The sequence below is a fragment of the Alligator mississippiensis genome, chromosome 4, assembly GCF_030867095.1.
Source record: "Alligator mississippiensis isolate rAllMis1 chromosome 4, rAllMis1, whole genome shotgun sequence".
NCBI lineage: Eukaryota > Metazoa > Chordata > Crocodylia > Alligatoridae > Alligator > Alligator mississippiensis.
The window spans coordinates 223635752-223662448 of record NC_081827.1 but is presented as its reverse complement, the minus strand read 5'-3'; the positions used below and the strand labels follow the sequence as shown (position 1 = coordinate 223662448).

Here is a 26697-nt window from a genome sequence, read left to right as displayed (position 1 = left end):
GATACTCATTTTGGCTCTGGTAGTATTTTCAAGAGACAAAAAAAAAGTATTCCTAAAAGGTGGTCTACAATTTTACCAGATCTTGAGCATGATGGACTTGGACCAGCCCATGAATGGAAAGGGGCTCAATAAGGAGCATCTTGATGAAACAACAGATAAATACCTCAGCCCAGAATTGTAAAGCGCTGCCTTGATGTAGGAGCAGTTTCTTGGATATCATGTAAAACCAAGGTCCTGACTGCTTACAGTCACGAGCCAATGGCACTTTTCATAAGACTAGAGCAGGAACCTCTAGATTCTGGATAATTATGCTGTCAGTTGAACAGGTACTCTTCACTTCTTGTTCAAAATTGTTGTGGAAGATAGTTCATCATTCTTAATAGCAGCTACATCCCAAGTTAATGGTAAACACATTTCAGAGATGGATGAAGACCTCCCTTGCATAGTGTGTCTGATTACAAAGTACTCTGTGATCATATAGAATACACCACTGAAAAATAGAAAGAAGTTGCTAAATAAATGGTCTGGGAATGTTCTGTAAAACACTACTCTGTGTCTCTGTGAGACAGGGGGTTTTGTCAAAAGCAAAAACTGTGGGGAAACAATGTCCTATCTGAATAAAATTGTGTAAAAAGTTTTGAAATGGTTAAAATGTCCCATTTTGAAGTTTTTGAGACAGGTTTCTTAATTTAAATTTATACTTTTAAAAACCATTGGCCAAAATCTGAACAAAATATTTAAAAATCAAATTAAATTGTTCATTTGTTCCAGCAGCTTTTATCTGGGTGGGGAACAGTTAACAAAAAAATTGACTTTGCATCCTTATTAGGAATGGGAAGCATATTTGAAATTTCTCAGAGGACAAGAAACTGTTTCCTATACAGCTCAGGAGGTAGGTTTTCTATGCCTTTTTTGCCATGATATTTAAAGAAATTCTTTATATCTCCTTATATCCAAGGAGATCTGTAGCACACCATATTTTGCCCTCTGGTCTTGATTTTTCTACCTTGCACTTTTTTCTATCATAGTTCATGCAAGAATTACATTAATTTACATGGTTCCTAGGAGGGAAAAGGCCTCAGTAGAAAAATGTCTATAGAAGTATCATAAAGATCCAGATTTTTGACTGTTTTTAAGCACTTAAAGATGCAAAGACATGCTAAGTGATTCTGAACATTCTAACAAGTACTTATCTGTATGCTTAAAATTCTACTCCAACCTTTAAAATAATCTAACACAGCATGCTTATAGTGCCTTATTAGTACCTGTGCTTATTGACTTCTTGATGAAATTAAGTTTTAGATATTTTCTTTCTAGTTTATCATGATCCAGAAGTTTCAAGCTATTCCCCACCTCCCCCACTCCACACCATCTTGCAACGGGGGCAGTTTTTCTTTCCACCCAGAATATGTGACCCAGTTAAGCAGTGGTTCTTGTACATCTATCCCAGGGATCCAATCCAGGGTATAGTCACTTGTTTTAGAGAGTTGGAGACTACCTAGTATATCTTAAAATTCATAAAGTACATAAAGGAAATTTAGTTGGACCTTGACATCTCCTAAAACAATGAATTGTGCCATTTCAGACATACATGCAAGTTTACTAGCAAGTATGAACTAAGCAATGAAGAATTGGGGAGAACTAGAAAGGAAGCAATCTGGTGCAACTGTGGGATGAAAAAAATTCAATTATTTTTCAGTGCCCTGAACAGCTGGTATCATCATGAAAAATGAAATAATTAAAGAGAACAACTGTACTTTTTTCCTCTCTGTGTTTATTTTCTGTGATAACACTACGCAAATATGTTGGATTACACTAATAAATCTTAGGAAATGTGATAGCTGAACAACAGTTGCCATCAGAGGTTGGAAGCACTGACTCAACTTTTGGTGCAATCTTGATGAACGTAAGTTTCTTCTGCAGAAGAAATGACAGAGACTAAGAATGCTAAGTAGAAATTCAATCTGTCCCAAAGTTCCAGAAAAGGAGAAAATTTAACTCCATCTGATAAATAGCTTATTTGAAGAAATGCAAAAAAGATAAGGTCTCTGTAGTCAGTCTCCTGATCCACCTAGGGTTTGCAAATTTCACTAAATATGTGCACATCTCATGAGTACTGACAAAGCTGTCTTTGTACAACATCAAATAATAAAATGTTTGTATCTGATTGGCAGCTCTGAGGACTGAAACCCTTTCTTTATCCCCTTAATTTCAGCAAGTTTATAAGTAGTGCTCCATTAGCATAATTTGAGCCTTTAAGAAAGGTCCACAGGGTAACTCAGTTTCTTTAGCCATCCATTCCCTGACCGCACTGCTATGGTTGTTATAGAAGCTACCATTGGCAAAGATCAGTGCCATGCTTTTCATCTTTCCCCACTAGCCACCTCAATAATACCCAATGAACAGCTATCCAGTAATAATAATTTTGGGCTAGTGATATCCTGGAAACCATCAGCTTACCAGTCATGACTTTTTTACTAAGCCTTCCAAATACAAAATTGAAAATGTCTATCTAACTATTTACACAAAACTATATGAATAGTGAGCAATTTTATAAAGTTTTAAAGAAAAATTAAATAAAGACCTCCATTGTGACCACCATGGATTTTCTTAAAATGTTATAAAGCTTTTATCTCTGAGGAAAATTGAACATAAGGTTAGAGAGATAAAAAGAAGATATTTCTGCATCTGTTTGAAAAAAAATCTCATTCATAAAGCAACCAAATTACCATGGTAATTATCACCATCTTACTCGTAACTGTAAGAATAAACTTACATGGTTCATACATATGAAGCTTTCTTATTCTGTGTGCTTTAATCCTCCCTAGAAAAAGAGATCATCATTTATGAAATAGCCATAATAAATGTGTTCTGTCAACCAGGAAGCTATTGTTTATATGGGTTCTCTGCAGATGGTGCCTGCCTTCATTATGGTACAATTTTAGATATTCCTGTCCTACTTCAGTCCAGTGTTATACAAGAGTGAAAACTGACAGTTCTAGCCTTGCATTCACTAGTAAAGCCCAAGAATTATCTGTGTGCTTATCAGTGTAAAACTGTCAAGAGTAACCACTGTAATTCAGGGATGTATAGTAAAAACAAATAAGAAAAAAAATCAATATACATGAAATAATTTGTTTCCTAAAGGAAATCCTAAAAAGGTCTTTAAAAATGGATAAAAAGAAATATAGAAAGAGAAAAAAAAAAGGAAGAAAGCTGTCTTACCACATTTTCTCATATACACCACATACTCTTCACCCCAAAAACAGAAGGTGGATATTGGGGTGCATGTTATAAGCAAGAAAATATGGTAACAGCAGTTTCTGCTACTTAAACTTCTGCTAGGCAAAAGAGAAAGCAACTCTGCTTGTGATCCACCAGAAGCAGAACAAGAACCAGCTCAGCTCCCTAACTGCTGCTGCTCAGTTACATATTACAAGGAATGATCTTTTTTTCTTCATTCCAACTTTCAAAAATAAGGTGCATATCCTATTCTGGGGCATGTTGTAGAAAAAAATATATGGTAGTTTTCCTAAATTGTAGATGACTTAAAAGTCAGAAGGATATTTGGGCATGAATTCCATTTTTAAAAACAGCAGAGCAATAGGTTACAAAAACCAAAACAAACAAAACCAAAACCAAACCAAAAACCACACTGAACTGCATTATGAAACTGCACTGAGATAGAAGTTTTAAACTATATGGGCCAATACAGATGATCTAATCTTCTTAATGGCTAAATACTGCAAGTAGCCATATTCCTTGTCTGACTGGTTTGTAGAAAAATCAATTCTTTCAAATGGTTCTCAGTCACCCAGGAAGAATGAACAAGAGGCAAGCAACCACCCACCCACTTAATCTAGAAACAGAACAAATCTGGGTCACAGGTTCAGTTTAATTTTATCAGTGCTTGAACATTTGTTTCCTGAATGTTTATTAAATATTTGTATGGCAGAGGCAAGTTACTTAATTCATAAAATTAGCCTGACTTCAAAAGGGGACTTTCAGTATAATTAGGGAGAAAGAGAAACTGAAAATTCAGTCATCAGCTGGCAAGAACTGTGGAAACAACCAACTATGTGACTCACTCTGAGCCAAGCAAGCAATGGTCTTAAGAGTGATAGGTCATGATTATAAATTTCTCATATACCCCCTCTGAAACCAGACATTCTAGAAAAGAATTAAAAACTAATGCATAGTCTTATACAATAGAATAAATACTTTGCTTCTTTAGAACCTCACTGAAGAATGTCTTACTCTATTTGTATATCTAATCTACCCACATGTAATTTACCTGTTTTAATCTATATTTCTCACTAATTTATTTTGTTTTTGTGAATAAAATCTAATGTGGCGGGCTCGCTGCTTTTGCCTGGCAAGCCCAGCTTGGAGAAGGACACTTCAGCTTGCTGGAACATTTCTGCCAATCAGGTAACTGCTGGGAGGTGGGGGGGAAGGGGATGCAAGCAGCCCCTGGACCTGATTGAAGACTGCACTTTGCAGGTCCAGCAGACTTCAGGGGCAGGGCCTCCAGTGTAAATAGAAGCCCAGCATGCTGAGCACACTGGGCAGATGTGGCGAGGGACTCAAGAAGAGCAGAGCCAAGAAAAGCCGGGGAGTTCTCCCCCAGTGGGCAATAGGCCCAAGGCTCCTGAAGCCGCCACTGGAGGAGCAGCCTTAGGAGCAGTGCAAGACCGCTTGGGCTGTTGATGGTGCATGGGGACAGTACAGGGAGATGGTACCTGGAAATAGTGTGAGACTGCTTGGGCCCATCACAGTGCATGGTTCAGTGCATGGAGCCTATGCTTTGGGAGCCGCAAGCGGTAGCTCCTGCCTGCAACCCCAGCAGGGCCAGCGGGCCACACAGTACACAGGGCAGCGCACAGGGCAAGGGCCTTGGGGGCCACAGTGAGGTGGCTCAGGCCCCATCTTTCAGCAAGCAGCCAGGTTCCACAGCGCGCAGGGCGGTGCATGGGCCAGAGCCTCGGGAGCCAGAGAGCAGCAGAGGCTGTTTGGGTTAGCCACCCAGCATGAGGACAGACAGCCAGAACCTGAAGGGCCTGGCCTGTGCTAAAAGAGCCCTCGGTGCCGAAACCAGGGCACGGGGAAATAGTAGTGCTGCAGTGTGAGGCCCAGCACCCAGAAGCCAGCAGCAGTGGTGCAGCAGCTGAGAGGAGCTGAGCCCTCAGTGCCCAGAGCGGGGCACAGGGTGGGGAGGAGCCCAGCGGCACAGGATAGGCCTCGAGAGGCACTCCAGCAGAGGAGACCCCATCGAGCTGTACCCTGACCACCACCACCTGAGGGAGCATGAGCCATTGGGCCCTTGAGTCCCACAGAGGAAAGACGTTTCAGGCAGGCAAACCCAGAGAAGGGGCTGGGTGAGTAGCCCCCTGCCTAGTCAAGGCCCTAAGGGGAGGGGCCCCTGGTGCTTCCTGGACACCCTCCCCCCTCCCCCCGCAAGGGACCCCATTGGAAGGAGGACTCTCTCTTGTGATGGGTCAGGGACTATATTAAGGAATAGATGTTATTAAGATGGTTCATGTTTATGCCTTATATTTTGTAATTGAAATGTTGTATTGTGATGTTGTATTGTGTTGATGCTGCTGAAATTGTTTTATTGCAATGGGTAAATAGCATTATTACAGGACAGAGTAATTTTTGAAAAGCATCCTGTTGGTTTCTTGGAATGCTAGGTCCCCTAACTGGGTAGGAGTCCTTTTGATGCCTATCTTTCTGCATTAAAGAAAGAGGGAACTGTTCCTCTGTAGGGGTCAAATCACATTTCCTCTCTTACACTTTGCATGACCTTTTAATTGAGTATAGGTTACCTACTGTGGGGTGGGGAAGCTGAGAGGTTTTTTGTGGATATATTGTTTTCTCTGGGAGTTGTGGTTGGGAATGATTTTCCCACGATGTTATTTAGGGTTTGACCTTGGTTAATGGTGAATGTTCACTGTGTAAATATATGTATATGATATTTAGTTTTATGTTTATGTATATTGTGTATTTATGTAATATATGTGTATTTATTGTATATAGTTAAAAACTTTGGACTTGGGCTAACTCTATAGAGGAAAGAGGGATCCGCTCGAAATTCTGGCATCCCTTTCACAGCACCCCCTCCTGCCTACCCATCCCATCTGATTGAGAATAGGGCACACCAAATATAAAATTGAGGCATGACTGCTCCACTTTTCTTTCACAATTTGCACCTACATATTTTAACCTTCTCATGAATTATGGGAGCAAATCTTAATGCACAAATCAGATATGTATCTACTTCCACAGTCTCAAACATGAGAGTACTAAGAATTGCATCCACTATTATACTGCAAGTGCATTATCAAGGACACAAATCATACCAGTAAAGGAACACAAGACTATTGAAAACTTGGCCTTTTCATACCTATATTGTAATGACAGTCTTTATTTTTAGTCTTACTAATTTAACCTGCATATTTGGTCTTATGGAAATGGTATCTGTAAATAAGTGCTACTGTTTGTAAAATATCAACAACTGGATCTGTTCTAAAGATACGTGTCTAAAAACAGCTAGCCAGGATAGGCATTATCTAAAGGATCAGCAGTTAAAAATAAACATGTCTATCACTGAGGTGGAAACAACAGGAAGTCCTCTTCACCAGCCACAGAGTAAAGGCCTCACCTGGAGATAATGGCAGTCAGCAACTGTACAAGAGGGGTACAGTTTCAATATCCACTGTAGAAATCAAATTATGGAGTAGAGGGCTAGGCTTTTTTGGGCCTTTAAGAAGTAGATGACTAAGAGAAGGGGTCTATAATATCTTTTACTCAAAATGCTAAAGAAGCTGAACGCTTAAACTTTGAGAAAGCCTTCTACAATTGAAGATGGGCATTTCTGTCTCAATGTTTTGGTTTATTTGTTGCAGTTATTTAAAGAAGATTATTAAACACTCAGGGGGAAAAAAGCTTGACTTATACTTGTTGAGGCAAGTATCCAGCAAACCCCTCCCATTGACACCAATGGGAATTTGCACAAATAATGATTTAACTGTATATCCAGAATAGCCCCAAAAGCAAAGTAAGAAAACAAAGTGCAGGCTTTCATATTTACTTGGGTAGGGAGGGGACACAACTTTGTTTCCATTAAATTCAGTAGCAGTTTCTTCATATATTTCATTAATGAGATTGGGTTCTTAGCTTTGGACCAAATATAAGCAAGAAAAATGAATGCATTACCTGAGAAATATTGACCGATTTGGAGGAACTGACACAAATACACTGGACAGACAATGCCTTTAGGCCCTCATTAATCTATAGGAAATGTCCTCTGCTTTGGTTGTTAGGATGAATATATAGATAAATAAATATAAGCTCTGGTTGTACCTCCTTTCTATCCAGATGGCATTCATCTGCCTCCTATGTGGAGCCAACAGAACCACTCTCTCAGCAGAATCAATACCTGGTGGTCAGGGCAGGGTATCCTAAGCATACTCTGCCAGCCAGCTACAAACCAGCTTCTAACTAAATTACATAAGCCTATCAAATCGTGGGAAATATTAAAACCATCATACAATTGTGGTATGTTTAACCTTCAATGTAATGTTTTCTACAAATTGGTCATAAACTTAAGAACAAAAAAGAAATAGATGAAAATGATGTGTTGCCTCATTTAGAGCCCTCACATTTTTATTTGAATGGGTGGGAGGGGGGATCATAAATTTGCCAAAGCCAAGAGGGAAGCTTTCTGCTTTGAAATATTTCCTCTTATTGATTCAACAATTTAGAAAAAGAGGAAAAGTTACTAAAGTCTATCAAATTATAGACTTTGCTGCTGCTTGCAAAGATCTGCTCACTGACTTACAGCCCCACACTGAACATAGGCAAAGTATTCTTCATGTTTCATACTTTCTAAAATTATTTTGAAGCACCGTTGCTCTACTATATTATTTATGAGTAGGGATCTATCCAATTCAAAGAGGTGGCTGACTATTTTTCAGGGAAATTGCAGAGCAGGCTGCTATTTTTGTGGGCTGAACACAGAACGCCCCCCCCCGCTATGCCTCTGATTGGCCAAAGGCCCTCGTAGCCCCTCCCCTCACCACTGATTGGCTATGAGGGCTGTCTGTCATGTGGCCCTGTCCCTCACCACTGATTGGTGGAGTGGCTGCACAACAGCCATCTTAGCCAATCAGCAGCGAGAGATGGGAGTGGCAGCCATCTTGGGCTCCCCTTCCCCTGGCAGGCTGTGCAGGTGGGCCGCACTGCCCTGAAGACTGCTGGCTCCCTCTGCAGAGCCAGTATTTTATTTTCAGTAAGTTTTCTTTTCTTTCGCAAGTAATGCCATTTAGAAAGGGAGGAAAGTGGATCTGGCAAACTATAGGCCCATCAGCCTGACCTCTATCCCGGGGAAGGTCTTAGAAAAGTTTATTAAAGAGGCCATCCTTAATGGACTGGCCAACACCAACATCCTGAGAGATAGCCAGCATGGGTTTGTTGTGGGTAGGACTTCCTTGACCAATCTCATTTCCTTCTATGACCAGGTGACCTATCACCTGGACAAGGGAGAATAGATTGATGTCATATATCTTGACTTCAAAAAAAGCCTTCGATCTGGTATCCCATGATCACCTCTGGGTCCACCACAATCCACTGGCTGGGGAATTGGCTCTATGGTCGGATCCAAAGGGTAGTGGTTGATGGAAGTCAATCTACATGGTGCCCTGTGACCAATGGGGTCCCCCAAGGATCTGTCCTTGGACCCATATTGTTCAACACCTTCATTAACGATGTGGACACTGGAGTCAGAAGTGGACTGGCCAAGTTCACCAATGACACCAAACTTTGGGGCAAAGCATCCACACCTGAAGACTGGAGGGCAATCCATGCTGACCTGGACAGGCTCAGCAAATGGGCGACAAGAACCTGATGGTGTTTAACACTGAAAAATGCAAGGTTCTCCACCTTGGGAGGAAAAACCTGAAGCATGCTTATAGGCTCAGCAATGCTACACTGGTTAGCACTACAGATGAAAGGGAATTGGGGGTCATGATTGACCACAAGATGAACATGAGCCTTCAATGTAATCCTGCAGCTAGTAAACCAAGCAAAATGCTGGCTTGCATCCATAGATGCTTCTCAAGCAAATCCCAGGACGTCATTCTCCCATTGTACTCAACCTTGGTGAGGCTGCAACTGGAGTACTGCATCCAGTTTTGGGCTCCACAATTCAAAAAGGATGTGGAGAAGCTTGAGAGAGTGCAGAGGAGAGCCACGTGCATGGTCAGAGGTCAGGAAAACAGACCTTAGGATAAGAGGCTAACAGCTATAGGGCTCTTCAGCCTAGAAAAGCGCAGGCTCAGGGGTGATCTGATGGCCACCTATAAGTTTATCAGGGGTGACCACCAGTATCTGGGGGAACGTTTGTTCTCCAGAGTGCCCCAAGGGATGACAAGGTCAAATGGTTATAAACTACTGCAAGACCGTTTCAGGCTGGACATAAGGAAGAATTTCTTTACTGTCCAAGCCCCCAAGATCTGGAATAGCCTGCCACCAGAGGTGGTTCATGCACATACATTGAGCACCTTCAAGAAAAAATTGGATGCTTATCTTGCTGGGATCCTATTACCCCAGCTGACTTCCTGCCTTTGGGTGGGGAGTGGACTCAGTGATCTTCCAAGGTCCCTTCCAGTCCTAATGTCTATGAAATCTATGAAATTTGATGATTTCTGCAAAATCTGTGAAATCATGATTTCAGTAGGTCCCTATTTATGAGTGGTGGACAGAATGCATTAATTAAAATATTATGGAAAAATATGTTTTGCATAAAAGAACAAGATATGAATTAGATGGACTTTGTGACTAGGCAGGAAGTAGGAGAAAAGGTAGATCACTTTTGGAGTCTACAGAAACTCAGTGCCTCTATAACAAATGTGACTGCTAGTCCTGCAACTGGATCTACATAAGCAGAACTGACATGTGGAATTCTACGTCATGCAAACTCGCCCGCACAGTATTCTACCAAAGACCAAACCTACTGGGCACCTATACACATGCAAGGAGGCTGCTCCAATGTGCTGAAAATCCAGCGCATAGAAGCAGACTCAATGAATGCCCCACCACCATTTTTTCACAGCAGGGACACTGATGCACATGATGTTCAGGCACTTTTAATTGGTTCAGCTAGCTAATTAAAGTGCCCCTACCCCCCGCCCCCAACCTGCCTCACAAAGCTTGTCTATAAATGCTCATTGTGACCAATTCCTGAAGCCTCCAGTGCTGAGGTACGAAGCCCTATATTCACGGTGTATCACAATTCTACCTTCAATAATACACACTCTGGCTGCTTTCAACACGATACCCTTGAACTACACAGACTCGCCCTCTGCAGGACAGGAGGAACAACAGCAGAATCCCATTAATAGTTTCAAACTGTTTTCTGCCAGCAACTGTCACTCATCAGATTCATCATACCTACTCAAACAAGAATCCAACTGAAACTAGTATTTCAAGGTTGATCACCCACTCCAAGTCATGGGAGATACTTTATGACTTGCTCAGGCAACACTCTTATTAAACAGGCATTCTGCCTATTTAAGAACTTCAGGGCATAGCCATATACCTGTACAAGTGCACATTATCTGGCCCGAATTCACATGTTCAGTTCTCAGGTTTGAGTTTCTGGTTCAAACACACAGGAATTTATATATTTGAGTCCTCTTTACATCATTGTTAAACAAAGAGGCTTTAAAGGATGTAAAAACAAATCTCCCAGGAATGCCTCCCAGGATGGGATATTCCTAACTGTAGACGTGGTACTAAGCACACCAGCTCAGTACCTTACATATGGTGCAGAGATGAATATAGGGAGAAATCGTGTCCAAAGTATACTGTACTACATCTAATCTTTGTTTCCAAAACAGTACAGGAAGCAGAATAAGGGATAGAGAAGCCCTCGGGCTGCTCTAACTCATTCCAGGTGTTGGACAGACCTTTGCATGGTTCAAGAATATGTGGAATATAATAGTACCTTAAAATTTCTTATGCCTCCACACTCCCTTCATTCCTAACCCAAGTACATATATGGATAACACAGAGGATGAACCCAAAACACTCAGAGCAAATCTTACCAATCTGGGCTGAACTAAAATTTGTAGTTTTTAAACAAAGCTTGAACCTATATTTGTATTCAGACACTAAATGCAGTTGTAATTAACTTGAAGTTAAATCCTTTAGTCCTTACTCAGTCGCTAGAGCTTTGTCTGAATAAGGGCCAATTACTCAGTTGACTTTAGTCCTTTAGGAACCATTATTTTTTACTGTAAACAGCAACAAGGCTAAGCAGCACTTGTGAGAATTCTGCCTAGTGCCAGTGCAGCAAGCATCCAAGGACCCGGCAAGCTATATCTATGTGCCTAATACATTCACATACCGTGATCATTTTGAAAGCTTCAACACATGTCTTCTAATGGTGTCACTCTATATAATGAGATATGCAAATTTGAATGTTATAGATCATCTTAATTGCATTATATCATTTTGAGTTGTAAATGTTCAGCTAGTTACCATCCAGGTAGGGCTATCAGAAAAAGAAGAGAAAAATATTCTTTTAGCTGTCTGACCCCAAACCAAAAGAGGCTTTCATTACTAATAGGCATATTAATATACTTCTCAGATACATGTAGCAACAGTAGGTAAACACAGATGGCTTCAGGAGATGCATCTGATTTTCCTTATAAATGCTCTATGAACCCTAGCTTCAGTGTTTGGGGGTCCTCAGGCCCTATTTCATGTATTGTTTTTAAAGCTTATTGTAAAGCCTGAGGAAGAAAACTGAGATCAAATACAGTTTGGCAGGTGAAGGGCATCCTGGAAACCGCATCAGCAAACCTGCTAAAGGGGGAATGTGTTTGCCATGTAGGAAACCCTTTCCATGCCATGCTAAAAAAAGTCTTTAAAATCTCATAAGAACTATTTCCTTCACCCAAGTTCTCATATCCTTCTGAAGAGACATTTGTCTCATTTTACAAACCAAAGGAGGTGGCTTATTACAACTGGGGATCTGTCACTCTATTTACATAAGAGTCACTACCCTTTTGCCCCTTTCTTCTCTTCAGCACTGTCTGCATCTGCTGCAGCAGCTGAAAAATAAGGAAAAAGACTGTGAAATGTTGCATGTTATGCTTCTGAAAAAAGCTTGCGAATATAATTGCTCTTCATATAATTTGTATGCTACACAAATACACAAGAAACCAGAAGCATATTGCAACTCTTTCTTAGTTATAATGATCAGACTGAAAGATATTCTAGAACAAAAAGTATAAATCTTCAAACTGTAAACTAGCAATATTAGGTAGCTAGCCAAAACATGAAGGAAGAAATGTTCAGTCTAGCATTTCCTGACAATCCTGCTTTTCTACAGCAGGGCTGTCCAACTGGTACCATGACCTGCAAGAAGTTAACCACGTGGCTTGCAGACCCTGCAGCCACCATTCCCAATGGCATGTGGCAGGGGACAACCCAGTGGTCTGCATGCTGCTAGTGCAGCCAGTATGGTGATGGTGGGCTCTGCATGCTGGTAGTGCAGCAAGGTAGCTGCTTGTCACTAGTAGGGGAAAGGGGAGTGGGCAGAGGGGGCCACATGCCACTGGCACAGCCTGCACAAAGAAAGAGCATCCCAGGGGAGCTGCACCAGCTTCATGCAGCCCCTTTGCTTGCTGAGATTGAGATCCTGCAGGACAAAGCTGTCCTGTGAGGGCACCCAAAACACTACATGCTTTTCAAAATGGAAATCAAATGGATTTGTTTTCCATAATTACTTTTAACAGATATAGCAAGGTGTTTGGGTTTGTTTTTGTTTTTTTCCTTGGCAAGGGGAGGGGGGGAAGGGAGGAAGGTTTTCACCATTCTTCAGAAATACACAACACAACTCAATTAAAGTTTTCTCTAATGATAGTCACCCTAAGAGAAATATAGAAAAAGTCAATCAATATATTATACATATTATCCATTTTTTAGAAATGATATAGGTTGGCTGTACTATATCTTTACTATTATACTTTGCACTTCTATAGTGTCTTCTAAATGTGGCTCTCAAGGCTTTTCCAAACATTAACAAATTAAGACTTGCAATATCCATGGAAGGAAGGGAAGCATTTTTATTCTCTTTATATGCAGGAGGAAACCTGTTCTTTAGTCACAAGACCAGCTTTCCTTTTTTACTGAGATACCACAAAGTTAAGTCACTTTGAGAGTAAAAAGATGATGGAAGCAGTTATGAAAAAACTGGAGCTCAACTTCCTTCAGAATATATCATTTTATGCGGTTTTGGGTAACTAAGTACAATTCAGTTGGAACAAAACTACTCATCCCAAGGTAAGGTGAAATGTTGTCCCCTCCCCCCCCAAATATATGTTAATCCACACTAGTTCCTTACCTCCAGCAATTGCATGCAATTTCCAAAGAGAATCTCATGCCTGTCAGTATTCAAAATCCTGTGTGAAAGGACATCATAGGATTGTACCAACCTCATTGGACCACTGAAGAATTTGTCCCCAGTGGCCACCCATAGATTTATACTGGCCACCAAAAGAGACTTTCAAAAGCAGATGTATAGGGAAAGTTAAGATCAGAAAAAGTCTATAATATAAAGAGGGCAAACCAACAAAAAAGTACTTCTTTATATCTAAAGAATCCACCAGCTTAGGCACATCTTCCTAGGCTGACTAGTCTGTCTCAAGGATTAAAGACCCTTTAATAACACAAGCAATGTCTAATATTTCTCTCTGATGCTGCTCTTTAAAGGCAAAAATTTCCAGTCCACTTCTGGGTACACCAGAGAGCGCTGGGGGGGGCCATGCTCCCCCAGCTCGGCGAATGGTGCCTCCTGAGTCTGGGGGGGCACCCAGGGCCCCCCTGCAGCCAGTCAGTGAGCTGGAGGGGTGCAGGGGGGCCCCCCATCACGCTCCCCAAAGGACCCAGAAGTGGGCCGGAAGTACTTCCAGTTCACTTCTGGGTTCACCACCAAGCACATGGGGGAGGGCCCCGCACTCATGTGGGACGCTCCATCCACCCCACCATTGCAGCATTCATGAGTTGTGCCTGGTACCTCAAGGTATGTAGAAAAAACATTTAAAGCTGTGTCTATGTCCGAATCACTGATTCTCCAAATCAGCATCGAATCTTCAGATTCAGATTCAGCTGAATTGGACTGGGGACAGTGGTCCAAATCAACAAATTGAATCACTGTCCCCAATTTGGGCCAAATCAAAATATGAATTGAATAGGGCCTGTTTTGCACACCCCTATTCACTATGTACTTAAGTCACATGGTACAGAATAATCTTTCTTAACTGCTGAGCACACGTAACATATTATGTTTTGCCTCTGAATGCTGGAGGCTGTAAGGAATGAGATTAACGGAACACGTTTCTGAATAGGCTCTGCAGATTATATTTTATATTTATATAAAAATATATACAGTTAGTTATTATATATAATAAGTATATTAATATATAATGCAATAATATAATATGAGACGTATGATATAATGCATTGCATGTATAACATGCTTTATTAATCTGCATTGAAATTTAATGATATGCTGCCAGGGGATATATCTGGCCCGAGGGCCAGGGGTTGAGCACCTCTGCTATAAATCATTAGTAAAGTGTATGAATAAGACATTGTACAAGTTGTCCAGCAGCAAGCAGAATATCTATTATCCTCCTCTGAAATGAAACTGGAGTTATAAACAGATTTAACAATTTTATCACTATCATTTTATGTTGATTCAAGCTATTATGATGTAACTTTTATATCTGCAAGCTCCCTTAACAATACAAGTGTGGCAAAACCATTGCAATTTTAAACCTGTTTCATCCAGGGTTAAATTTGGATTTTTCGAGGGCAATACAGAAATACCATTCGCATCATAACAGCTAAGGCATGCTCTAAGCAGCAGCTTCTCCTCCCCTTTTAAAGAGGTTACAAGCTGCATTTGATTAGGGCAGTAGTTTTCAACCTGAGGGCTGCCGACCCCTGCGAGCGTGCAGATTGTCAAAGGGGTCCACAAAAGATGACTATGATCAAGCAAATGTATGTGACTACCCACGCTTACAATTCAAAGGGGTCCACACCTCTATTCAAAATTTAATGAGTGGTCTGCACCTCCATTTGCAATTTTTTTAAGGATCCACAAATAAAAAAAGGTTGAAAGCCACTGATCTAGGGTGACCACATGTCCTGTTTTCACCAGAACTATTTTAAACACGTCCTGGTTGTCCCATTGCTTTTATCCATTTTCAGTTGGACACCTGGGACTGGCATTTAAAATGGGACTGTCCCAGCAAACATGGAACTTTTTCACTCTTCTGCACCTCCACTGCCCCCACTCTGCTTTCCACCCAGCTCATGTGAGACCAGAGATCCAAAATAGCCAAGCATGCCAAACAGCAAGGTATCCCATTTTGAAAGTAGGGAAATATGGTCATCTTATGTTTGTCCACAGCCTAGAATAATATGCATGTGTTTATTATGGAAAGACTTAAAATTCATGCCCCCCTTGGCTTTCAGCTGAAAGTAGAAGAAAATAGAAGATCCACTGAAAATAGAAGATCCACTGAAAACAGAAGATCTGATATTGTGCTACAACCCCCAAAAGGGTAAATTGCTTTGACAACTAAATTGTCTTTGCAGTCATATTTTATTCTAAGCTGCCTCAGCTTCCAACTTCTGGTTTCCACAAGGGAGAAAACCCTTCCATTTCCATTTAATTCTAGTCATATAATACTATTTTTTAAACCTAAGTTTTAGGCTTATACAATAACATTATCCTTTCAAGGCTATTTTCTCCCATTATATAGTTATTTAACATGTTTGTTTTACCTCCAAAAATGATTTGTTCAAATGAAGTTACTGGATTAAATACAAAAACAAACAAGCCTATCTACATTAGACTTGTTTTTAAATATTTTCATATGTACAAGTATTTTATGCACTTCTCCCTATCCATAAGATCAAAATATATAAGGTTTTGTCAGGGCTTGTGTGTATGCTGCTTTCTTTTCAAAGAGATCACAAATTTACATTACCAGACTTGAAAAATAACAACAGCTACAGTGAATGGACATTTCTTAGAGAATATAAAAATACTCCAAAAAGGATGACAATTACTTTTTTCTCAGAAATTCTGCCTACCTTCACAGACATTTTATAGCCCCAGTTACAGAATGCAAAAAAGGTCAAAAAATATTCATAATCCACAAACAGATCAGCTATAGACTGTCATAGTACTGCAGATGAACCATGTAGCTGATGCTTTGAAAAATTTGACCTAGACCCATGGAAGCTGCCTGTTAAGACACATATCATCATCACTTTATGGTTCTGGTGGTACTCACCACAGATTTTTCCAGCAGTAAACAGTACCAAGCATTTGACTGAACTCACAGGATAGGGATGGGTGGAGAAGTAAGAATAAACAACAGAAAAAAAGTTTCCAAAGATTCTTATGGATTTTTATGCATTATATAAGTTAAACAGGTTGGAAGGTTTAAACAATAAAAGAAAGGACCAAGAGGGAAAACAGACGTCTGTATTGTTCTGCTACCTACTGTTAGACAGACGTTTACAGTGAAATCCATGTATCACAAAAGATTCAGTTCAATTTTAAAGAAATCTAGGCCAGTTTGCAGTGAATTCAAACCAAAGTTAAAATTTTGCATGAAAACTATGCAAATCTTCTAAATTTCACAACAGCTATAATATAGAACCAGTTAAAAAAATCATTAAGTTAGTTTCACTAAAATTTAAAGTTCATTTGGATACTCTTCTCAAAATAAAGGACAATGTTTGCAGAAAGCCCTGCAAAATAAAAGAGCTGAGTTTCATGCAGCTCTAGTCTTGACTCATGTGTTGATGAGATTTGTTCTTCCTCAGATTTCTCTTCCCAGTAGGCAAAGTTGAATATTTTACACTGTTTTAAACCTAGCAGAATGTAAAGGCTTTAGAGACAAATTTGATGGACTTTTTGCACATTGCTGTCTGTGAGGAATATGCTCTTTCCTTTAAACTGTGCATGCATCTACAGGCAATTTGTGAAAAATGCCAGACGATAGAGTTTGTTTAGCTAGATACAAAATCTGAAATGAAACAATCCTTATTACACCACACACAGAACTCTGATCACTACTAGCCATAATTAAGCTAAGATCAAATGTAGAATCTGTTTAATAATATCTGATACACCTCCATCTAGGAGATTATATCCCGCATTTGCAGGGCATTGACTCAATAATATAATAGGTCTTTCCCATCTCTGACTCCCATTAGCCTATGAATTATAACAAAAGGACCATTAGACAAACCATAATTGTGGAAACAGCCTTTGACACATGAGACTAACTGCTGTCATGATACAGGAAACACCCTAAAATTACAACGTGGACACACAATTGAAAGTAACATCCAGATAAGGTGAAAACTGAATGTATTTGATTAAAACAGTGAAAAAAAATGTCAGCAAGTCACAGTAAAAACAAATATATTTTGTACACTTTTTCCCTTATTAGGTAAAATGGGTTTTTCTAACTGCATAGAAAAGGCTATTTTGTTTGCTGGTTTATTTGTTTTAACAATGAATCAATGGCTACTGTGTCTATGCTACCAGTCTTGCTCCATAGCTAAAACCAGTAATAGACTGCTCTGGGGTGGAAAGACAGCTTTCAAATGGGGTTTATTTGGAAAGAGAGAATCAAGCATCTTGCTCTGGTTTACTATCTGAGCTATCTGCAGAGGATTCTGAAAATGTAGATATCCTCTTCCAGGAGTTCCTACCACGTACTACCTAAAGAATGTCATACGATTCACAACCACGACAAGGATGAGTAAGAAAAGGATGAGTAAGAAACAAAAATTATACATTTTTTTATCTATTTATAAGAAATATAAACCATGCAAACCTGGCAACCTAAACATATGTAATTAAGATGAGCAAAAGCTTAAGAAGACCAGTGATCCCTTCAGTAGGGACTAGAAAATTCTGAGCTTGGATCTGTGGACCTCTTACCCCTCCCATTCTCTTGTCATGGAGACACAGTCCTCCCTCCCTATGGAAGTGGCAACTGTTTCAGCCACCTATAGCAAAGGTAGCAGAAGAGTCCCACTTCTCTCCTGTGGGATTAACATTGCCAAAAATTCTTCTTCCCCAACTATTCTCTCTCGTAGCATGGACAAGCGCGGGTATCCCTATTGCAAAAAAAAGAGCAGTGGAAGCTGAATATCATATGTCCGCAAAGCAGGGTCACAGAAGAGGAAGGGGACACACCATGAAGTGGTCTTTGCTCACCTGGTCCATGCTTTTACAGGTCTGTTCTCCTCTGCTCAGGGAAAGAAGGGAACATTTAGGGTTTAGATATTTCCCAAGCATCAGTTATACACTCACTGCCATCACAAGTAAATAATATTAATACACTTTCAAGCAAAGAGGTTCTTCAAACTTCCACAATTATGCACAATATATGGAATATAGTTTTAAACTGAAGTAGCTCCAGTAAGAAGTTTACCTGGCAATAGTCTTTACATCAGTACCTACTCCCTTTTTCTCATTATCTTCTAAAATGGAGTCTTACATTAAAAAGTCTTCGTTAACAGAAGCTCACAAGGGCTCACCTGTTTAATGTTTCCACAGATAAATGCCTTAAAGAAAACCCTGGCTAATATCTTACCTCCTGTAAAAATGTTGGTTTACTTCTATTGTTCATGAACCTGACATTGTACTTGCAAAATTGCAAACTGGAGCCAAGTTACTGCATTCATTTGTTGTACAACGTCCCCTCACAGCTGTGCCAATGCACCACAAAGCAGACTTACAACACATCTGCTCTTCTAGTCCCAGCCCTCTGCTGAGGAAAATCTGCCAATTGTGCCTAGCTGTGCCAAACCATGTGGCAGAGGTTTTTTACTTAGGACGATCTCCCCCTAGTCCCAGCTGGATGTCTAACATTGATTTCCAGTTGTGACTCAACCTGGATTTGAAAACAGGTCTTTTTAAATGACAATGGGTGAAATTGGAAAGGAGGAAGAAGGTATGATATTACAGTTAAGGCTGTATTAGAACTTCATTTTAAAATCCTGTTTTCATGGGGTTTAGCAGCTGGCAATAATTATTCTCCAGTCAGAGACAAGCCCAGCCTGAAACATATTTTTTTTCTAATTAAAGCCCTGATCCTAAAATCTCCTTGTGTCTGGGCCTTTTTTTTTTTTTTTTAAATTAAGGTCTGTTTTAGGGTTGTGGCTTTCAAAAAAAAGGAGGCATTTGCTTGTTTTTGTTGTTTTACAATCTTTGTGAAATTTCAAAACAAACTTGCCTTTAAAAATTCACTAACAGCTAAATTCTTCTCTTACTCCCACTTAGTAGCCCTTAACATGATCTAACAGTATTTGAATCAGGCCATTAGTGAAGGCAGAAAATATTTTACCTATCGACTTCAACAAAAGCAAGCTCTAAAATACAGTGAACAATTCATCACTGGCAGGAAGTCGCTTGAATAGCAATACAAGATTAATACAATAATTCTAATGCGACTGCTTATTACACATAATACAGTAACATTTAAACTAGGATACTACCCATTTTTAAGGTTAGTCATTGAGGGCCCAGATCTCACCACTCTTTGAAGCCCCGTAATGATTTTTGTTACTCTTCTCCAAATTCCATCCAACTTTTTGACATCTTTCTAGTAATTAGGTGCTCAGGATGGACTACACAATATTCCAGCAGGTACAGATTCATCATATTGATAGGAACTATAAATGCCCTGGTCTATGCTATCATGCCTTTGTAGACACAACCTCTAATCATATTTCTCTTTTTCTTTCATTCCCATGTCACATTACAAACTCATATTAAAATTTGCTGTCCGCTCTTACTTCCTGCTCTTGTCTAGCACCGATCTTTTTTGGAAATCTTCTTCCCACAGAGTGTTGAAGTTTTGTAATAATTCTCACCAGATAGCAACATTAGAGGGGGAAAAATATAAAAGTTTATTTCTTTCCTGACCATGCCCTAATCCTGAAAACAGATCTATTCAGATAGACTTTCACCCCCTCATGGAAATGTGTTGATTTTAGTGGGACTTGAGACAAATATACTTGGAAGACTCAGACCCACATATTAATCTTTCAGCATTCCCTCAGAATTATATTTACCTGTCCTCACTAATAGATACAACACTGCCCAACTTCATATCATCTATAAATTGAATTTGCTTACTGTTCAACTCCCTTAGTAATGATCTGCAAGGTGATCAAATATGCTGGGCTTAACATTGACTTCTGCAACAACTCGCAGCACACCACGCACCACAATTCAACATATCATAGTCTATTTTACCATTTTCCTTGTGGTCCTTAAGATGGTTGTCATTCATGTAAAAATGTTCATATCCTAGCCAGCTTGAATGAATTATTCCATGAAGATTTTGCAAAACTCTGTATCTGCAGTCCAAATATATTATAGCCACTGTACTCCATTTCACTCACTACATTTTATAATTCATTCTAAAAAAAGTTACTAAGCCAAACTGGCATATTTTCTTGTGTTTTGATACAAAAACCTTATTCCTATTTTCTCTTCATATTTTTAATTTATTTTTCACACAGGTGAATTAAATAATGTAAGTATGTAAAAGAACTTTGGATTATATAAAAAAATACTGCAATATGATCTGATTTAAAACATACTGTAAATGTTTGCAGGAATTAAGTTTTTCCTTGCTCACTAAGGGAATGCTTTCCAAAAATCAAAACCTCCAAGAAAACTGCATGACAAACAGTTTTGTTCAGGGTTCCAAACATTTAGAAGGAAGAGCTAGTCATTTTAAATAAAACTGAAGCTACCATCTTTTCTATAACCCACAAACTATCAGCAAATTGGATGACCTGATGATGCTTGTAATTTGTGATAAAAAGTATCATCTCATCCTATTTATTTTGACCTCTACATCAACACCTTCTCTTATAACTAGCCAACTTCATTTATGCCACTTGATTTATATAGTTTTGCTTTGTTAATGCATTTAAAATACAAGTTTGGAAACAAATACCCTCTAGAAAATAGGCAGGCAAGGTTCTTTGAGTAGATGTGATATCTTTTATTAGACCAACTGAGTAGTTGGAAAAAAGTTCTTAGCAAGCTTTTGGGTGCAACCACCCTTCTTCAGGCATAGGAAGTCTCTGCTGTTCTTGGACTCCAAGGAAGGAAAATAGTTATTTCTCTTAGTCATTCAGAACAGATAAGTGTGATGATGTACACTTTTCTTCTTAAATTGCAAAAATATAATGCATTTAAAATAGTACACCTTTTAATTACATAAAAATTTACCTTGGAAATTAGCACCATGTTCATTTGTAGTCTCTTAATAAAATCTTTTAGAAATAAAAATCCATTGTACAGCTTAAACTCATCAAGAGGCATATCTGGGATGTTTTGCTATTGGTTCTGCAATTGATAATCCCACCAAATTTATTTGTCATACTATATTAAATATACTTATTTGGGGGATTACCCATCTCTGTACAAATCTATCCATTGTGCCACATACTTTAATTAGGGTCCAATCCTAGAAATATTTACATGCATGTCATTGCCAATGTAACTTTTCAGGTCAGTGTATTTAAATCAGCAATTCTCAACCAGGGTGCTAAGGCACCCAGGGCTGCTACAAGATCCTTTGAAGTGTACTATGAGGTTTTAGGAGGTAAAATGGGTATGAGAAGCCAAGCAAGTAAGCACAGGCTCAGGCTCAGTCCATGCCTGGCCACTGCCAAACCCGATACAATAAATGGTATTTACAAGAACAACATGTAAAATTGGCCAAGCAGATTCCTAGTTTTCATGTTACAGTAGATCCTATTTCACATAAAAAGAGGGATAACATTTTAAAAATAATCTAAAGTTGCTTAGTAACTTACTGTTTTGAAAATTTTATCCAAAACCTTTAAGGAAATGTACCAATACATATAATTTTTAAATTGGTCTCTAGAATATGTACTTCAGTAGTCTGTTAAGAAAGAGCAGGATTTGAGGTTACATTCCAAACATGTATTTACAGACAGGTCCTTTAATTCCAATGGACTAGCTTAGTCAACCCAGGCACAGAAAGGCAATGCATTTCATTGCAAACTGGGGGTGGACTTATGATCCCAGACCCCAGGCCACTGAGGCTGAGTGTGTCATACTAGAGATGCATTCAGACTCCAGGGAGAGTGTAGAGACCAAAATGCACATAAGACCTCTACTCCTAGCAACTGCATGAAATAAAGCAACCCTGACATCATTGCCAGAGAAAGCTGCTCACCTGCCCTTCCACCTGGAGGTAAGGAGCTGTCATGGCAGCTGACAAGAAGTAAGTGGAGATAAAAACAGGAGAAATATCTGGGACAAAAAAAATGTCAAACCTTACAGAGTTAGGAACAATCTTAGAGAGAGTAACATTTAAAATAATCCTACAGAATTAGCAACATCGGTGTTAAAAAAAAAAAGTGATCAGTAGTGCTTTATAGTTACTGAATTTACCTGCAGAACATTCTGCCAAGCCTCTCTTATAGATTTACCATACAAGAGACTTTGCACAGTATTTTATATTCATCTGAAGAAATACACATGTACATATATGTACATTTAAAATTGTTTGCCAGCTACTTACGAGCATGTTAACACACCCAATGATACCTACAATACCACTGGTACTGGTGCTATACCACAAATTACTCTACTTTGTAACCTATGAAGCTACGACTGTGGTACAGTCATAGTTTTTGATTGTTTTGTCATCGCCAGGGTGGATTACAGCTTCTGTTTGGCCTACATCTTAAACCTCACAAAAAGTTCAGCTGGTGAAGAACAAGGCCACCTGCTTACCAACTTCCATTTGTTAAAATGCTGCTTTCCAGTTTGATTCTGGGTGCACTTTAGGGCATGGGGTTTTGATCTGTCAAACCTTTTCAGATTTGGGTTCCAAAGCTCTCCGAGGCCATTTCTACCCTCACATTAACAATTTGAGAACATCTCTGATTCTGAGCATAACTAGATGGACATCAAACAATCGAACATTACCGCCGGGGGGGGGGGTGGGGGGGGGGGTGGGGGGGGGGAGGCCAATTCTGTAGCTTGTTCTCCTTTCTCCATTCAACAGAATCCAGCCTTTGATGGCCCTTTGGATAGACTGCCAAGTTTATTGCTTTTTTTTAGCTTTTGAAGAAGTTTGACCATTTCTAAAGTTCAAATCCAAACTTTAACTATTAATGTAGATATTAAATCAAAGTGAGCTTAACACTGTTCCTTGACAAACACTATTGGACAGAGCCATGAAGGCACCTCGACTTTGAATTTTGTAACTCAACTCCAAAAATAGCCCAAGTTGTAACTTCAGTAGCTACTGTACCAAGTACCATTTGTTCCTTTAGGGCATATCGTGTGTCTCACCAGCTTTCAGAAGCTTTCACAAGGGGTGGATTTCTGACATGTTTATTATTGGTCTATGGGTAAATCTCAGTGACATGTAGGCTCCAATTTGGTTACTGTATACACCATTTAATTTTGTAAATGATTTAAGAAATAACAGATTGTCTTACTTAGAAAACTAAATAAAATTGTCTACTAACCATATTGAAGATTTATTCTATTAAGTGTCTATTGTGCATTTAATTGTTAGAATATGTAACAATCAGCAAAGACTATACTTACCAGTCCTGTATTTCATTAAAGCATTTCAAGTCCTCAGTGCTGAAAGACCAGAATTTCTCACAAGCACTAAAGAACTGTATAAATGCAGAACCATATCCACACAAATACAATTGTTTAAATATTTGCAACACTGAATTGTAGGAGCAGCGTTCTAGTCCTGACATAGGTTCACCAGGAAGAAAACTTAAAATGTAAAAGTGCTGTATACATAGAAATGTTATTTTATTAGAACATATTTTCCTCAAAGTGGGAAAATATATAAAGATTAAAAGCATGCTTTTACTTGTTTTCAAATAGGACTTTATTCCTGTATAATGTATGATAAAAATTAAGTATCAGAGTAAAAGGACCAAAGCATTATATTGATTCTCCTTTAACATGCTGGGTACCAAATAAGCCTTCTTGTCCTATACAAACTAGGTTTGATTTCTTATAAAAACAAGTATATATACACCCTATACACACTGCAGACATAATCTTACCATTTGAAGCCTACTTAGCCAGAGTGCACTTCTTGAGTTTTATCCCAAATCAGAACTTTAATACCAAAAGAGACACTCATTGGTCTGGCATGCTACCCAGCTTGTAAAACATGCTATATTTGAGACTCAAGTGTTGACAAACACTTAATATTTATATATTGAAATTAAACAGCAAGAAATAATTGATGCTTTACTGCAATGAGAACAGTACATCTATATAGCATCTATACCAAGTCTCAAGTGTGCAGAAACCCCATGCCTACAAATTTTGCATTTCTGTATGCTAGATTTCTCTTTTGAAACAGAAAACAAATCACCTCTTTTGTCCAAATGAACTGCTCTACCTTTGTTTGCATCATCCTACATTGCAATAATCCCATTATTTACCTACACGTACATTTTGAAAAACAAAAATAAAGCTTAAGTTTCTTCACAGATCCATACCAATGCAACAAACCACAGTGCTCTGCCAACAGCTACATTTTACTAAGAAAATAGGGGGGGGGGGGGTAGAATCTGGAAAGCAGACAAAGCAGCACACCATGTATAAAATGTCAAATATGTCAAAACATTCATGAATACCAACATCTCCCTGCACACCATAAACAGCTGTAAAGGTCATATAGGGCTAACACTTCTGCAAGTGCAGATTTTGCAGCAATGGTTTTTATTTTTCCCATACATAAAAATAAGCCACAGGTGTGTCAAATGTGTTCTTAGGTATGCAGCCAGGATAAGGATTCCTACAACTAAAGAAAGATATTGAGAGGAGGGGAAAATTACACCAAAACCAATTTTTTATTAGGTTTAGCTATATGAAACATGGGTTCCTGGGATCTTATTTCTATGTACATACTATAAGCAAGGAGGATAATTAAGTAAAAGACTAAAAAAGTGTCGCTGATTGCATTTCAAAACTAATAAAGCTCTGGTAAGGGTCTCATGCCTACAGTAATTCATCTTTTCAATACCTCATTTGGAAAAGGCAGTTTCAGAATATGTCTCATGGTTTTCTTGTCCCTAAGTCACCAATTGTGAATTATATCAGAATAACTGCAGACAAGTACAGTTTTATGGAACACAAGGCATAATACATGCAAAGCATACTTGACACTATCCAGGCCCTCAGATAAATGAAGCTTAAATTAAATGTCAAAGATGAACGGAATCTATTCGATAAGCAAACACCTGACCTAAATCCACCATATTTTGTTTGTCAACTGTGTAAACTTTAATACATTTTGGAAAATAATATATTCATGCAACCCTTTCACTCTTCCATACTAGACACAGTTGGGTGCTCAAATTTCTAAGGAGGAAAGAACAGAAAGACAACTCCTTGCCTTCTTATTACAAGTCTGTATGTACTTCATCAGCAACAGATGCATGGCTTTCAAATAAACATTAATAAACACCAACAAGACTCCTACTTTCACTTAGACACCTACATCCTAAAAGGTGATGTGCACTAAAGAAAAGGAGACCCGGAGGAACAACTTCATCCAAGTGACAGCTTCCCATTGAGCTTGCTTGTAAAAAGTTCTTCTAAGCACACACATTGCTCTACCCTCCTTTCTGCAGGTATAAGAAAAAACAAAACTGGCAACTGTTTCTCAGATTCAAGCAGCTTTTGACTCCACAATTTCCCTTTACCCATAAGTTTGCATTATGAACAGAAGACAGCTCTTAGAACACTACAGAAGGTTACCTCTCCATTCCTAACCAAATTCAATTCTGGGTTCTTACTGTTTCTTTGCACGGTGTAATGGACATGCAAACTTTTCTCCACTTCTTGCAGAACACAGTTAAACAGCTGACATGTTTCACCTGCACATCAGTACTAGGTGAAGCAATTCATCTGAGTAGAGTATGTATTAGCATGTTTGCACCATCTCCTCAGATAGCAGGTGAAGCCAAAAACATAAGAGGATGGAAACTCTTCACAGCTGCAAGAGAAAGCTTCCTTTAATCCAATCAGTCCTAAACTGGCTGTGCTAGGAAAGCACCTGTTTCTTTTCCAGCCATAGAGGGCCAACTACTCAAGGGGCACACTTGAAAGCCTCATATAAAAGGATGAGGACTAGAGCTTGTGGTGATGTGATTGTTGTGAGGGAAAGCTCTGTGTCTTATTTCCTAAAGTAAGGCATCTGTATTATAAAGAACTGCTTTTTACAGTTGAAGCCTAATGTTAGAGAACTTCCTTCTGCCTCCCTTTAACATCAAGGATCACAATCTCTAAAACTGAATCACTGAAACCATATGCTACTCTTTATAAGTGTCCAAATTAATCAGTTACATATGACCTGTCCTAGTCCATGTCTTGCCATGTGGACAGGCCTGGTACCTATATAACCAAAAGGTGAATACCCAAATTACAGCTGTTTGTTCCTCCCATCCCTTCTGATCAGAGGGCTCATAGTTTCATTCCCACCCTTAAAGGTTCTGTTTCCCCAAACTCACACAGTCACCTAGGTGAGAGAGAGACAGAAA

The 26697-nt window shown here is 39.1% G+C and overlaps 1 non-coding gene across 2 annotated transcripts in view; it reads right to left on the bottom strand.

Annotated features, from left to right (window-relative positions):
- Positions 1-26697, bottom strand: part of LOC106736708 (uncharacterized) — an 86045-nt gene extending 59348 nt beyond the window's left edge. Inside the window, exon 1 of one of the 2 annotated variants that reach the window (XR_009461380.1) lies at positions 25916-26697. This is a non-coding gene — a transcript (uncharacterized LOC106736708). The remainder of the gene's footprint in view (positions 1-25915) is intronic. The other variant, XR_009461381.1, reaches the window with a different exon arrangement.